Source organism: Ranitomeya imitator, chromosome 4 (assembly GCF_032444005.1).
Source record: "Ranitomeya imitator isolate aRanImi1 chromosome 4, aRanImi1.pri, whole genome shotgun sequence".
In the NCBI taxonomy this organism is placed as follows: Eukaryota; Metazoa; Chordata; class Amphibia; order Anura; family Dendrobatidae; genus Ranitomeya; species Ranitomeya imitator.
In genome coordinates, this window is record NC_091285.1 from 236,414,585 (window position 1) to 236,431,777 (window position 17,193).

Below are 17,193 nucleotides of genomic sequence, written 5' to 3' on the forward strand. Positions count from 1 at the left end.
TGCCCCTCAACCAAGCACAACCGCAGATTTGACAACGGGAACTTTGGCCCACATGGCGGATTATGCCTTGCGTATCCTCAAAAGGGACACACGCATTACAAAAATGATGAACGATGACGATTACTGGTTGGCCTGCCTCCTTGATCCTCGCTATAAAGGCAAATTGCAAAATATTATGCCACATGAGAACTTGGAACTAATATTAGCAACAAAACAATCAACTCTTGTTGACCGTTTGCTTCTGGCATTCCCTGCACACAGCGCCCGTGATCGTTCTCACACGAGCTCCAGGGGCCAGCAGACCAGAGGTGTTAGAGGGGCAGAAATCAGAAGTGGCGTTGGACAGAGGGGTTTTCTGACCAGGTTGTGGAGTGATTTTTCTATGACCGCAGACAGGACAGGTACTGCAGCATCAATTCAAAGTGACAGGAGACAACATTTGTCCAGTATGGTTACAAACTATTTTTCATCCCTTATCGACGTTCTCCCTCAACCGTCATTCCCATTTGATTACTGGGCATCCAAATTAGACACCTGGCCAGAATTGGCAGAATATGCATTGCAGGAGCTTGCTTGCCCGGCAGCTAGTGTCCTATCAGAAAGAGTATTCAGTGCTGCAGGTTCAATACTAACAGAAAAAAGGACTCGTCTGGCTACCCAAAATGTAGATGATCTAACCTTCATTAAAATGAACCACAACTGGATTTCAAAATCTTTTGCCCCACCCTGCCCGGCTGACACCTAGCTTTCCTATGAAAAGGTCTTGCCTGTGGACTATTCTGAATGACTTTTCCAATCTCGTAATTTTCTTCACCTGATTGTCCAGCATACGACATGTTTCCACCTCACGAAATGGCCAAACTCCCCACACGGGGCCGTGCTATCGCCACTTTGCGCTTGGACCCTTGAGAGTGCTGTTTGTCTGAAGAGGTGGGTGTGGCCGCTTTTGGTCGACGGCACTGCCACTGGGTCCCTCATAGTACAATAAAGTGTCTCTGGCGGTGGTGGTGCGCACCCAACGTCAGACACACCGTTGTAATATGAGGGGCCCTGTGCCTGTACCGCCGGCCACAAGACAGTTCCCCCCCCCCAGCTCAAACAGTGCTCTACCACTAGCAAAATTATCTCTCACAGCTTCACCAATGTGTAGTCTAGCCGCTGACATCCTTCAATGCCTGGCACTGACAATACCATTGTTTTGACATTTTTGTTATGTTAGGCCTTCGAAGCCTGTCTGCGGTCCCTTCTTTCTACAACTACTACACTGACCAGGCCACTGCTGGCCGTGTTACCCTGGAACCAATTTAAAAGTGCCTACAGTCAGCCCAATTTTGTTATGTTAGGCCTTCGAAGACTGTCTGCCGTCACTCCTTCCACTAGACTTCCACTGACCATACACTGCTGCCCATGTACCCCTGGAACCAATTTAAAGTGCCTACAGCCAGCCCAATTTTGTTATGTTAGGCCTTCGAAGCCTGTCTGCGGTCACTCCTTCCACTAGACTTCCACTGACCAGACCACTGCTGCCCGTGTACCCCTGGAACCAATTTAAAAGTGCCTACAGCCAGCCCAAGTTTGTTATGTTAGGCCTTGGAAGCCTGTCTGCGGTCACTCCTTCCACTAGACTTCCACTGACCAGACCACTGCTGCCCGTGTACCCCTGGAACCAATTTAAAAGTGCCTACAGCCAGCCCAAGTTTGTTATGTTAGGCCTTGGAAGCCTGTCTGCGGTCACTCCTTCCACTAGACTTCCACTGACCAGACCACTGCTGCCCGTGTACCCCTGGAACCAATTTAAAAGTGCCTACAGCCAGCCCAAGTTTGTTATGTTAGGCCTTGGAAGCCTGTCTGCGGTCACTCCTTCCACTAGACTTCCACTGACCAGACCACTGCTGCCCGTGTACCCCTGGAACCAATTTAAAAGTGCCTACAGCCAGCCCAAGTTTGTTATGTTAGGCCTTGGAAGCCTGTCTGCGGTCACTCCTTCCACTAGACTTCCACTGACCAGACCACTGCTGCCCGTGTACCCCTGGAACCAATTTAAAAGTGCCTACAGCCAGCCCAAGTTTGTTATGTTAGGCCTTCTAAGCCTGTCTGCGGTCCATTCTTTCAACTACTACTACACTGACCAGGTCACTGCTGCCCGTGTACCCCTGGAACCAATTTAAAATTGCCTACAGCCAGCCCAATTTTTTTATTTTAGGCCTTCGATGCCTGTCTGCGGTCCATTCTTTCAACTACTACTACACTGACCAGGTCACTGCTGTCCGTGTACCCCTGGAACCAATTTAAAATTGCCTACAGCCATGTGTTATTATTTTAGGCCTTCGAAGCCTGTCTGCGGTCACTCCTTCCACTAGACTTCCACTGACCAGACCACTGCTGCCCGTGTATCCCTGGAACCAATTTAAAAGTGCCTACAGCCAGCCCAAGTTTGTTATGTTAGGCCTTGGAAGCCTGTCTGCGGTCACTCCTTCCACTAGACTTCCACTGACCAGACCACTGCTGCCCGTGTACCCCTGGAACCAATTTAAAAGTGCCTACAGCCAGCCCAAGTTTGTTATGTTAGGCCTTGGAAGCCTGTCTGCGGTCACTCCTTCCACTAGACTTCCACTGACCAGACCACTGCTGCCCGTGTACCCCTGGAACCAATTTAAAAGTGCCTACAGCCAGCCCAAGTTTGTTATGTTAGGCCTTCTAAGCCTGTCTGCGGTCCATTCTTTCAACTACTACTACACTGACCAGGTCACTGCTGCCCGTGTACCCCTGGAACCAATTTAAAATTGCCTACAGCCATGTGTTATTATTTTAGGCCTTCGATGCCTGTCTGCGGTCACTCCTTCCACTAGGCCTCCACTGACCACACCACTGCTGTCCGTGTACCCCTGGAACCAATTTAAAATTGCCTACAGCCATGTGTTATTATTTTAGGCCTTCGATGCCTGTCTGCGGTCCATTCTTTCAACTACTACTACACTGACCAGGGCACTGCTGGCCGTGTACCCCTGGAACCAACATCAGAAAATATAAAAATAAGTATTTTGCTTATAAAAAAGAAAATACTGGTGAGATATCAAATGCAGACATTTTAACATTAAAAACAAACACACAACTCTAATCTGGTACAGTACTAAAAATGGCCACCAGCTACAATTACTTTCTCCTGCAAGTAGTTAACTGAAAGTTTTTTTAAATTGAAAACACACATATGGCATCCACCGAGTGTTGTCCTGTCGCGTCTTCTTTATATTATTGCCGAGAAGATGCAAAATAATGAAAATAATAAAATCATTAATTACCAAAATAATAGAGAAAGTCAACACCACATTGCAAATAAACATTCATTCCAAATAAAGAAGCAGGGCGCGTCCGAGGGTGAGTATATACCTAATAAGAATATAATCACCCTCGGACGCGCAATGCTTATTTCCAACAGCCTTCCTTCCTAAGAATCAGCCCTTCCGTCGTGTAGAGAGACGTTGTGTTACACTCCAAGGTGTTCCCCAGGTTGCCTTTCCTGAGCTTCGATCTTCCGGCTCTCGTTTAGTAGTTCTTGGAAACTACTCTGCATTAGGCCTTCAAATTGGGTATGGGGTGTAGAGAGATGGTGTGTTCCACTCCAAGGTGTTCCCCAGGTTGCCTTTCCTGAGCTTCGATCTTCCGGCTCTCGTTTAGTAGTTGTTGGAAACTACGCTGCATTAGGCCTTCAAATTGGGTATGGGGTGTAGCGAGAGGGTGTGTTACACTCCAAGGTGTTCCCCAGGTTGCCTTTCCTGAGCTTCGATCTTCCGGCTCTCGTTTAGTAGTTCTTGGAAACTACACTGCATTAGGCCTTCAAATTGGGTATGGGGTGTAGAGAGAGGGTGTGTTACACTCCAAGGTGTTCCCCAGGTTGCCTTTCCTGAGCTTCGATATTCCGGCTCTCGTTTAGTAGTTGTCGGAAACTACGCTGCATTAGGCCTACAAATTGGGTATGGGGCGTAGAGAGAGGGTGTGTTACACTCCAAGGTGTTCCCCAGGTTGCCTTTCCTGAGCTTCGATATTCCGGCTCTCGTTTAGTAGTTGTCGGAAACTACGCTGCATTAGGCCTACAAATTGGGTATGGGGTGTAGAGAGAGGGTGTGTTACACTCCAAGGTGTTCCCCAGGTTGCCTTTCCTGAGCTTCGATCTTCATGCTCTCGTTTAGTAGTTGTCGGAAACTACGCTGCATTAGGCCTACAAATTGGGTATGGGGTGTAGAGAGAGGGTTTGTTACACTCCAAGGTGTTCCCCAGGTTGCCTTTCCTGAGCTTCGATCTTCCGGCTCTCGTTTAGTAGTTGTTGGAAACTACGCTGCATTAGGCCTTCAAATTGGGTATGGGGTGTAGCGAGAGGGTGTGTTACACTCCAAGGTGTTCCCCAGGTTGCCTTTCCTGAGCTTCGATCTTCCGGCTCTCGTTTAGTAGTTCTTGGAAACTACACTGCATTAGGCCTTCAAATTGGGTATGGGGTGTAGAGAGAGGGTGTGTTACACTCTAAGGTGTTCCCCAGGTTTCCTTGCCATTGCTTCGGTCTTCCGACTCTCGTTTAGTAGTTGTAGAAAAGTACACTGCATTAGGCCATACAAAATGGGTATGGGGTGGAGAGAGATGGTGTGTTACACTCCAAGGTGTTCCCCAGGTTGCCTTTCCTGAGCTTCTATCTTCAGGCTCTCATTAAATTGTGGTTAAATGGAACAACTGCATTTGGCGTACTAGTTGGTTTGGGGCCTACTATCGGTGTCTGCCACTCCTTGCTGTTCTCCTCCACTGAACAAAGCTGTGCCGCCTGTTTACTACGGTTGCCAATTTTGAACTGCATTTCGACTACTTACTGATTTGGCCCTACTCTCTGTGTCAGCCTCTCATTCCAGTTGTCCTCCACTGCAATGCCCCCTGGTTATTCCTGTGTTACCAATTTTGAACTGCATTTAGCCCACTTTCTTCTTTGGGCCTATATCTGTGTTTCCACTTCATCGTGCCCATTGCCCAGCCAGTGATAGATGAGTCTGCTGGTACATTGACCCATAACGCAACATTCCCCGTGCACGCTACACAACAACATTGTGACCCTGCTGAAAGTCAGGTTGCTCTTCCCGCATACCATACCACCTTACACGGGGACAAAGAGGAAGGTGCAGATGAAAGTGCAGGTTCCTTCATCAGGTGGGGGGAGGAATACTAGTTGGCGACGTCACTGGCACAGGGCCTCTCATAGTACGCAAAAGTGTTGCTGCCGGTGGGAGGCGCCCCCGCCGTGCAAACACACCGCTGTACTTTGAGGGGCCCTGTGCCAGTGCCAATGCCAACGAGTGGGCCCCCCCTGCTTGCTCAGGTTCACAGCACTTGCAAAGTTGAAATACTTACCTCTCCCTGCTCCACTGCCGTGACGTGGTCCAGATTTCCTGGGCCCACTAATTACTTGAACCAGCCCTACCCCCCACAACTTTAGCCAAATGACCCCCAATTTCAAATGCCTTCCAATTATTATAAGGTAAATTACGCTTGACAAGCTTCATTAAGAAGAATGGATGGTTTTGACATTAAAATGGCCACTCTAGGTGTTTTCCTGGCCCCCACTCACTGCCGACTATGCTGCCCCATTGACTTGCATTGGGTTTCGTGTTTCGGTCGATCCCGACTTTACGTCATAATCGGCCGATTTCACTCGACCCGACTTTGGACATAGTCGGGTTTCGCAAAACCCGGCTCGACTCTAAAAAGGTCAAGGTCGCTCAACTCTAATGAGGAGGGTTTAATATGCCCCTTAGCAAGACTTTCAGAGATGTGATCCTTCATGGCCTGCCTTTCAGCGCGAGACATTGTATAATCTGGACAAAATCATCCAGAAAAGAGGGTATGGTTTTAGTAGAAACGGTAGAAATGATGCTACCTAGGGAAGACCTAACTCAACAGGAGTAAGGAGACCTTCAAAGTTATAATAAGAAAGGAGCTCCATGTGAAGAGCCGTTATGTGCAGGTTCCCATTATGCACTACTTAAGTAAAATTTCCCCGACCAAGTGGTGTTCAGCCAATTGCAAATGTGGGAATGGGCTTCGCCAGAGTACTACATGGAAGACCAAGGTCCTGTGCGAACTGAGCACCATATTGACTCCCGACCCACTATCCAAGAGGATAGATATTTTCTCAGTTTTCATACCAATAACCACTTCTGCAGGTAAGAAAAAACGAGATACACATGTGGAGGAGATATAGACGCCCAGGTTGTGATCCTCCACACAACCTGGGATTAAAAGTTTTCCAACGGCTTTTTTGTGCTTTGGTAAAGAAGGACAGACCCCAATGAAATGCCCCTTTTGACCACAGAAAAAATACAACCCTGTTTTGCAACAAATTGCAAGAGACTCATATCTAGGTGAGGCCCCCCTAACTGCATTGGTTTTCCAGAGTACCATGGAGGGCATAGTCATAATAGGTCTATCCTTGAGGCGTTTATCTATGCATATGGCCAGAGCCATGGCAGCCTCCAACGACTCAGAAGTTTTGTAAAGTTCTAGTGCACCTTTTAATCTTTCAGAGAGGCCAGGACAAAATTAACTCCTAAGAGCAGGATTATTCCACTGGGTGTTAGTGGCCCATCTACAGAACTCTGAGCAGAATTCCTCTGCCAGCCGGTCTACCTGCAAGAGCTTCCGTATCTTAGACTCATCAAGGAAGACACGGTCCAGATCATTATACACGAGACCTAGAGCCTCAAGCCCATCTACCAGCCTGAGACAGTGAGTCTGATGGAAGTTAAAAGCCCAGGATTGAGGATCTCCTTGAAGGGGAGAAATAACGATCCCAACCCATTGCTTCTCACTGCCAGATGAATGAGGATGAAGCCTAAAATAAAGCTTGCAGGCTTCACAGAACACAACAAATTGATCCTGTCCCCCAGAAAACCTACCCGAAAGGGCCACGATAGATTTCGCTTCAGCCTGACTGCTCACCAAACTGACAGTCTGCTGCTGTGAGCCCCTAGATTGCAAGTCTGACAGTTCAAGGGACAGACCCTGCAATTGTTTGGCAAGGACTGCAACGGGATCCATACCAAGATACAAAATATGGGGCCTGTGAAAATGTCACTTTGTGATGGTCTTTGGTAAGGAAGGGGGCCCGCAAACTGACCCTAGTACTGGGGCTCTAACTATCACTGTCCTGTGGGTTCTTTTGATGGTAGAGAGGCCCAAGTCTGCGACCTTACTAAGCTCTTGTTAAACCCTGATCTGTCCCCTCCCACACTCCAAGAGGCATGGGACGGAAATGTAACGTAAACAAGACACAAAGAAAATACAAGGATAACAGAAAATATCCAAAAGCAGTTGGAACTTTCACTAATCCCAATAATTGGGCTCTATGGAGAACCGTCTGAATGGGGCAGAGGTCGATCATGTGCATCCCCACTCTAATCATTCCCTATGGGACTGCTGGAAAATGCCAAGTGCAGTACTCAGCAACCTCCTATAGTCCAATAAAGAATGAATGGAATAAAGGTGCTTATGCTAGACTTCTGCTCCATTCAGAAGTGGTACTGCAGAAACCCATTAACGAAATCGTTAGGGGTCAATATGGAATAACTTAGAAACTTGATATAGCCTCCTACTTGTAAACATGCTTTAAAAGGGAACCTACGTACGCAGATCGCGGTGGCCATTTTCCTGAAGCCGAGATGCAAACTCGGCTTTGGGAAAATGGCCGCCGCGATCTCCATCTGCGCACGCGCGGCATCCCGCGGCCATTTTCCTGAAGCCCCGTGCAGCAGAGCACTCCATCTGCACACGCGCGGCCTCAGGAAGATGGCCGCCCCCACCGATGACAAGGGTAATAGCGCAGATCGCGCGCTTTTTCTTCACCTGCGCGCAGTGGATTCGGCACTTGGACATGCGCACACCACTACGCCACCAACAGAAAGCTGGGGAAAAAATAGCGATGTCACCACGCCCACCTGACCTGACCAGCCTGATTGACAGGCGAAAACGGCGGCTTTGGTAATGTATTTCGCAGCATAGGTGGGGAATCAGGGTACACTACATACACTATTGTAACGCACAGCGCAGGCCCTATTTAACAGTATTTTTATCTCAATCTGAAAAACCGGGGTGACAGGTTCCCTTTAAGGCTCTCATTGAAGATGTACAATCAACAGGCAGCCCTGACTGACCAGCCTGACCAAAGAATTGAGACAGGCTTCCAGGATTGCCGAGCGGAGATTGAAGCAATCCTGCTCTGCTGACCACTTCACTGCATACAAGCAGTCCCTTGCCAGCTTCAAGTCTGCGCTCACTGCCGCAAAACAAACTTACTTCTCATCTCTCATATCCTCCCTGTCTTACAACCCTAAACACCTCCCCCCTCATTTCTGCTGATGACTTCGCCTCTTTCTTTAAACAGAAGATCAATACGATCAGAGAAAGTTTTGGCCCACAGCGCCCACTGCCCCTCTTAGCTGCTCAACCCTGCTCCTCCAAAACCAGCTTCTCCACCATGACAGAAGATCAGCTCTCCACCCTCCTGTCAAGATCACACCTCACCACCTGCACGCTTGACCCGCTCCCGTCCCACCTCATCCCTAACCTTTCCACGGTCTTCATCCCAACCCTAACGCACCTCTTCAACCTCTCTCTCACAACAGGTGTCTTCCCCTCATCCTTCAAGCATGCTAAGATCACACCCATACTCAAAAAGCCCTCCCTCGACCCATCCTCTGTGTCTAGCTATCGCCCGATATCTCTTCTCCCTTATGCCTCTAAATTGCTGGAGTAACACGTCCATCTTGAACTGTCCTCCCACCTCTCCTCCTGCTCCTTCTTTGATCGGTTACAATCAGGCTTCCGTTCCCATCACTCAACTGAAACTGCCCTAACTAAAGTCACCAATGACCTACTAACTGCCAGGAGCAAGCGACACTACTCTGTCCTCCTCCTGGACCTGTCTTCTGCCTTTGACACTGTGGACCACTCCCTTTTGCTACAAATCCTCTCATCTCTTGGCATCACAGACTTGGCCCTTTCCTGGATCTCGTCATATCTGACAGACCGAACATTCAGTGGCTCCCTTCCCCCACCACCTCCTCACTTCGCCCCTTGTCAGTCGGTGTTCCTCAAGGCTCTGTTCTAGGACCCCTACTCTTCTCCATCTACACTTTCGGCCTGAGACAGCTCATAGAATCCCACGGTATGCAGTACCATCTCTACGCTGACGACACGCAGATTTACCTATCCGGACCTGACCTCACCTCCTTACTTACCAAAATCCCGCACTGTCTGTCTGCTATTTCAGCCTTCTTTTCTGCTTGCTTTCTACAACTGAACATGGACAAAACAGAATTCATCATCTTTCCCCCATCTCACTCTACCCCTCCACCAGACCTATCCATCAATGTCAATGACTGCTCACTTTCCCCAGTCCCACACGCCCAGTGCCTCGGGGTGATCCTCGACTCTGCCCTCTCTTTCAAGCCACATATCCAAGCCCTTGCCTCCTCCTGCCATTTCAAACTCAAAAATATTTCCCGGATCCGTGCTTTCCTTGACCGCGACACCGCTAAAACGCTAGAGCATGCCCTTATCTCCCGCCTCGACTACTTCAACCTCCTACTCTCTGGACTCTTCTCTAGCACTCTGGCACCACTCCAATCCATCCTACACTCTGCTGCCTGACTAGTCTACCTGTCTCCCCGCTATTCCCCAGCCTCTCCCCTATGTCAAGCCCTTCACTGGCTTCCTATCGCCCAGAGACTCCAGTTCAAAACCCTCACAATGACATACAAAGCCATCCACAACCTGTCTCCTCCATACATCTGTGACATGGTCTCCCAGTACCTACCTACACGCAACCTTCGATTGTCTCATGATCTCCTTCTCTACTCCCCTCTCAACTCTTCTTCCCACAACCGCATCCAAGACTTCTCCCATGCTTCCCCCATACTCTGGAACTCTCTACCCCAACACATCAGACTCTCGCCTACCATTGAAACCTTCAAAAAGAACCTGAAGACTCACCTCTTCCGACAAGCCTACAGCCTGCAGTAATCCTGAAGTTACTGAACTGCCGCACAACCTGCCCTACCCTCTCCAAGTGTTTCATCACCCATCCCCTACAGACTGTGAGCCCTCACAGGCAGGGTCCTCCCTCCTTATGTACCCGTGTGCCTTATTTGCTCATGTTTAATGTACTTGTCTATATTTGCCCCGTATTCACATGTAAAGCGCCATGGAATAAATGGCGCTATAAAAATGTATAATAATAAGAATAAAGGAAAGGATTATTGCATGTGAAAATAATTCTTCAAAATATTAAAGCTGATTTATCTAAGAAGCATCTGGGAAATAAGCTGAGTCTTTTAGAAAATGGGAAACTAATCTGCAAACCATAGTCAAATGGACTACGACAAAATTGTTTTAATATAGACTGCAAAGAAGAAAACCACAATACATTAAAGTTCTTATAGATTCAGAAGTCTGATGAAATGGCTAAAATACAGGTTTTTTCTCAATCTACTTGGGCAAAAGAAATAAGATGTATAATTTGTGTGCTTATTTGTACTGGACAAACCTGTCACTGAAAAAGACCTGGTTGGATGATAAACACATTTAGTGGCCAGTGTCAGGCAGCTGCTGCAAAGGCAAATAAAATAATGGGATGCATTAAAAGAGGCATAGATGCTCATGAGGAGAACATAATTTTACCTCTATACAAGTCACTAGTTCAACCACACTTAGAATACTGTGCACAGTTCTGGTCTCCTGTGTATAAGAAAGACATACAGTGGGGCAAAAAAGTATTTAGTCAGTCAGCAATGGTGCAAGTTCCACCACTTAAAAAGATGAGAGGCGTCTGTGATTTACATCATAGGTAGACCTCAACTATGGGAGACAAACTGAGAAAAAAAAATCCAGAAAATCACATTGTCTGTTTTTTTAACATTTTATTTGCATATTGTGGAAAATACCGTATATACTCGAGTATAAGCCGAGATTTTCAGCCCAAATTTTTGGGCTGAAAGTGCCCCACTCGGCTTATACTCGAGTCAAGGTAGCGGTGGGGTCGGCGGGTGAGGGGGTGAGGGCGCTGAGGTATACTTACCTAGTCCCAGCGATCCTCGCGCTGTCCCTGCCTTCCTCCCCGTCTTCTGTGCTGCAGCTTCTTCCCCTCTTCAGCGGTCACGTGGGACCGCTCATTACATAAATGAATAGGCGGCTCCACCTCCCTATTCATTTCTCTAATCAGCGGTGCCGGTGACCGCTGACAGGAAGAGTGTTATGGCTGGCAATCAGGCAACACAGCGTGCAGTAATCAGCGCACATACAGAGATCTGGCAATAACCAAAAACAATAGGACGAGCTCTGAGACGTGGAATCTCTGTAGACTGCAGAACCTGATCTATCCTCACACAACTATAAGCAGCAGTGGATTGCGCCTAACAACTACCTATGCAACTCGGCACTGCCTGAGGAGCTGACTAGCCTGAAGATAGAAATACAAGCCTGACTTACCTCAGAGAAATACCCCAAAGGAATAGGCAGCCCCCCACATATAATAACTGTTAGCAAGATGAAAAGACAAACGTAGGAATGAAATAGATTCAGCAAAGTGAGGCCCGATATTCTAGACAGAGCGAGGATAGCAAAGAGAACTATGCAGTCTACAAAAAACCCTAAAACGAAAACCACGCAAAGGGGCAAAAAGACCCACCGTGCCGAACTAACAGCACGGTGGTGCACCCCTCTGCTTCTCAGAGCTTCCAGCAAAAGACAATAGCAAGCTGGACAGAAAAAAACAGAAAACAAACTAGAAGCACTTATCTAGCAGAGCAGCAGGCCCAAGGAAAGATGCAGTAGCTCAGATCCAACACTGGAACATTGACAAGGAGCAAGGAAGACAGACTCAGGTGGAGCTAAATAGCAAGGCAGCCAACGAGCTCACCAAAACACCTGAGGGAGGAAGCCCAGAGACTGCAATACCACTTGTGACCACAGAAGTGAACTCAGCCACAGAATTCACAACAGTACCCCCCCCTTGAGGAGGGGTCACCGAACCCTCACCAGAACCCCCAGGCCGACCAGGATGAGCCACATGAAAGGCACGAACAAGATCTGGGGCATGGACATCAGAGGCAAAAACCCAGGAATTATCTTCCTGAGCATAACCCTTCCATTTGACCAGATACTGGAGTTTCCGTCTAGAGACACGAGAATCCAAAATCTTCTCCACAATATACTCCAATTCCCCCTCCACCAAAACAGGGGCAGGAGGCTCCACAGATGGAACCATAGGTGCCACGTATCTCCTCAACAACGACCTATGGAATACATTATGTATGGAAAAGGAGTCTGGGAGGGTCAGACGAAAAGACACCGGATTGAGAATCTCAGAAATCCTATACGGACCAATAAAACGAGGTTTAAATTTAGGAGAGGAAACCTTCATAGGAATATGACGAGAAGATAACCAAACCAAATCCCCAACACGAAGTCGGGGTCCCACACGGCGTCTGCGATTAGCAAAAAGCTGAGCCTTCTCCTGGGACAAGGTCAAATTGTCCACTACCTGAGTCCAGATCTGCTGCAACCTGTCCACCACAGAATCCACACCAGGACAGTCCGAAGACTCAACCTGTCCTGAAGAGAAACGAGGATGGAACCCAGAATTGCAGAAAAATGGAGAGACCAAGGTAGCCGAGCTGGCCCGATTATTAAGGGCGAACTCAGCCAACGGCAAAAATGACACCCAATCATCCTGGTCAGCGGAAACAAAACATCTCAGATATGTTTCCAAGGTCTGATTGGTTCGTTCGGTCTGGCCATTAGTCTGAGGATGGAAGGCCGAGGAGAAAGATAGGTCAATGCCCATCCTACCACAAAAGGCTCGCCAGAACCTCGAGACAAACTGGGAACCTCTGTCAGAAACAATATTCTCAGGAATGCCATGTAAACGAACCACATGCTGGAAGAACAAAGGCACCAAATCAGAGGAGGAAGGCAACCTAACCAAGGGCACCAGATGGACCATTTTAGAAAAGCGATCACAGACCACCCAAATGACCGACATTTTTTGAGAAACGGGAAGGTCAGAAATGAAATCCATCGAAATATGTGTCCAAGGCCTCTTCGGGACCGGCAAGGGCAAAAGCAACCCACTGGCACGTGAACAGCAGGGCTTAGCCCTAGCACAAATTCCACAGGACTGCACAAAAGCACGCACATCCCGTGACAGAGATGGCCACCAGAAGGATCTAGCAACCAACTCCCTGGTACCAAAGATTCCTGGATGACCGGCCAGCACCGAACAATGAAGTTCAGAGATAACTTTACTAGTCCACCTATCAGGGACGAACAGTTTCTCGGCCGGACAACGATCAGGTTTATTAGCCTGAAATTTCTGCAACACTCTCCGCAAATCAGGGGAGATGGCAGACACAATGACTCCTTCCTTGAGGATACTCGCCGGCTCAGATAACCCCGGAGAGTCGGGCACAAAACTCCTAGACAGAGCATCCGCCTTCACATTTTTAGAGCCCGGAAGGTATGAAATCACAAAATCAAAACGAGCAAAAAATAACGACCAACGGGCCTGTCTAGGATTCAAGCGCTTGGCAGACTCGAGATAAGTCAAGTTCTTATGATCAGTCAATACCACCACGCGATGCTTAGCACCCTCAAGCCAATGACGCCACTCCTCGAATGCCCACTTCATGGCCAGCAACTCTCGGTTGCCCACATCATAATTACGCTCAGCAGCAGAAAATTTCCTGGAAAAGAAAGCACATGGTTTGAACACTGAGCAACCAGAACCTCTCTGTGACAAAACCGCCCCTGCTCCAATCTCAGAAGCATCAACCTCGACCTGGAACGGAAGAGAAACATCAGGTTGACACAACACAGGGGCACAGCAAAAACGACGCTTCAACTCCTGAAAAGCTTCCACGGCAGCAGAAGACCAATTAACCAAATCAGCACCCTTCTTGGTCAAATCGGTCAATGGTCTGGCAATGCTAGAAAAATTACAGATGAAGCGACGATAAAAATTAGCAAAGCCCAGGAATTTCTGCAGACTTTTTAGAGATGTCGGCTGAGTCCAATCCTGGATGGCCTGAACCTTAACCGGATCCATCTCGACAGTAGAAGGGGAAAAGATGAACCCCAAAAATGAAACTTTCTGCACACCGAAGAGACACTTTGATCCCTTCACGAACAAGGAATTAGCACGCAGTACCTGGAAAACCATTCTGACTTGCTTCACATGAGACTCCCAATCATCTGAGAAGATCAAAATGTCATCCAAGTAAACAATCAAGAATTTATCCAGATACTCACGGAAAATGTCATGCATAAAAGACTGAAAAACAGATGGAGCATTGGCAAGTCCGAACGGCATCACCAGATACTCAAAATGACCCTCGGGCGTATTAAATGCCGTTTTCCATTCATCTCCCTGCCTGATTCTCACCAGATTATACGCACCACGAAGATCAATCTTAGTAAACCAACTAGCCCCCTTAATCCGAGCAAACAAGTCAGAAATCAATGGCAAGGGATACTGAAACTTAACAGTGATCTTATTAAGAAGGCGGTAATCAATACACGGTCTTAGCGAACCATCCTTCTTGGCTACAAAAAAGAACCCTGCTCCCAATGGTGACGACGATGGGTGAATATGTCCCTTCTCCAGGGACTCCTTCACATAACTGCGCATAGCGGTGTGTTCAGGTACGGACAAATTAAATAAACGACCCTTAGGGAATTTACTACCAGGAATCAAATCGATAGCACAATCACAATTCCTATGCGGAGGTAGGGCATCAGACTTGGACTCTTCAAATACATCCTGAAAGTCCGACAAGAACTCTGGGATGTCAGAAGGAATGGATGACGAAATAGACAAAAATGGAACATCACCATGTACTCCCTGACAACCCCAGCTGGTTACCGACATAGAGTTCCAATCCAATACTGGATTATGGGTTTGTAGCCATGGCAACCCCAACACGACCACATCATGCAAATTATGCAGTACCAGAAAGCGAATAACTTCCTGATGTGCAGGAGCCATGCACATGGTCAGCTGGGCCCAGTACTGAGGCTTATTCTTGGCCAAAGGTGTAGCATCAATTCCTCTCAACGGAATAGGACACCGCAAAGGCTCCAAGAAAAATCCACAACGTTTAGCATAATCCAAATCCATCAGATTCAGGGCAGCGCCTGAATCCACAAACGCCATGACAGAATACGATGACAAAGAGCACATTAAGGTAATGGACAAAAGGAATTTGGACTGTACAGTACCAATAACGGCAGAGCTATCGAACCACCTAGTGCGTTTAGGACAATTAGAAATAGCATGAGTAGAATCACCACAATAGAAACACAGTCTGTTCAGACGTCTGTGTTCTTGCCGTTCTACTTTAGTCATAGTTCTGTCGCACTGCATAGGCTCAGGTTTACTCTCAGGCAGTACCGCCAGATGGTGCACAGATTTACGCTCGCGCAAGCGACGACCGATCTGAATGGCCAAGGACATAGACTCATTCAAACCAGCAGGCATAGGAAATCCCACCATTACATCCTTAAGAGCTTCAGAGAGACCCTTTCTGAACAAAGCCGCTAGTGCAGATTCATTCCACAGAGTAAGTACTGACCATTTCCTAAATTTCTGACAATATACTTCTACATCATCCTGACCCTGGCATAAAGCCAGCAGATTTTTCTCAGCCTGATCCACTGAATTAGGCTCATCGTAAAGCAATCCGAGCGCCAGGAAAAATGCATCAACATTACTCAATGCAGAATCTCCTGGTGCAAGAGAAAACGCCCAGTCCTGTGGGTCGCCGCGCAAAAAAGAAATAATAATCAAAACCTGTTGAATAGGATTACCAGAAGAATGAGGTTTCAAGGCCAAAAATAGCTTACAATTATTTCTGAAGCTCAAGAACTTAGTTCTGTCACCAAAAAACAAATCAGGAATCGGAATTCTTGGTTCTAGCATCGATTTCTGATCAATAGTATCTTGAATCTTTTGTACATTTACAACGAGATTATCCATTGAGGAGCACAGAGCCTGAATATCCATGTCCACAGCTGTGTCCTGAAGCACTCTAATGTCTAGGGGAAAAAAAAGACTGAAGACAGAGCTAAGAAAAAAAAATGATGTCAGGATTTCTTTTTTCCCTCTATTGGGAATCATTGGTGTGGCTCCTTGTACTGTTATGGCTGGCAATCAGGCAACACAGCGTGCAGTAATCAGCGCACATACAGAGATCTGGCAATAACCAAAAACAATAGGACGAGCTCTGAGACGTGGAATCTCTGTAGACTGCAGAACCTGATCTATCCTCACACAACTATAAGCAGCAGTGGATTGCGCCTAACAACTACCTATGCAACTCGGCACTGCCTGAGGAGCTGACTAGCCTGAAGATAGAAATACAAGCCTGACTTACCTCAGAGAAATACCCCAAAGGAATAGGCAGCCCCCCACATATAATAACTGTTAGCAAGATGAAAAGACAAACGTAGGAATGAAATAGATTCAGCAAAGTGAGGCCCGATATTCTAGACAGAGCGAGGATAGCAAAGAGAACTATGCAGTCTACAAAAAACCCTAAAACGAAAACCACGCAAAGGGGCAAAAAGACCCACCGTGCCGAACTAACAGCACGGCGGTGCACCCCTCTGCTTCTCAGAGCTTCCAGCAAAAGACAATAGCAAGCTGGACAGAAAAAAACAGAAAACAAACTAGAAGCACTTATCTAGCAGAGCAGCAGGCGCAAGGAAAGATGCAGTAGCTCAGATCCAACACTGGAACATTGACAAGGAGCAAGGAAGACAGACTCAGGTGGAGCTAAATAGCAAGGCAGCCAACGAGCTCACCAAAACACCTGAGGGAGGAAGCCCAGAGACTGCAATACCACTTGTGACCACAGAAGTGAACTCAGCCACAGAATTCACAACAGAAGAGGCTGCAGCACAGAAGACGGGGAGGAAGGCAGGGACAGTGCGAGGATCGCTGGGACTAGGTAAGTATGTTATATTTACCTGTCCACGTTCCAGCCGCCGGGCGTCGCTCCATCTTCCCGGCTCTGCGCTCTGACTGTTCAGGCAGAGGGTGTGATGACGCATATAGTGTGCGCGGCGCCCTCTGCCTGATCAGTCAGAGTGGGGAGACGCCGGAAC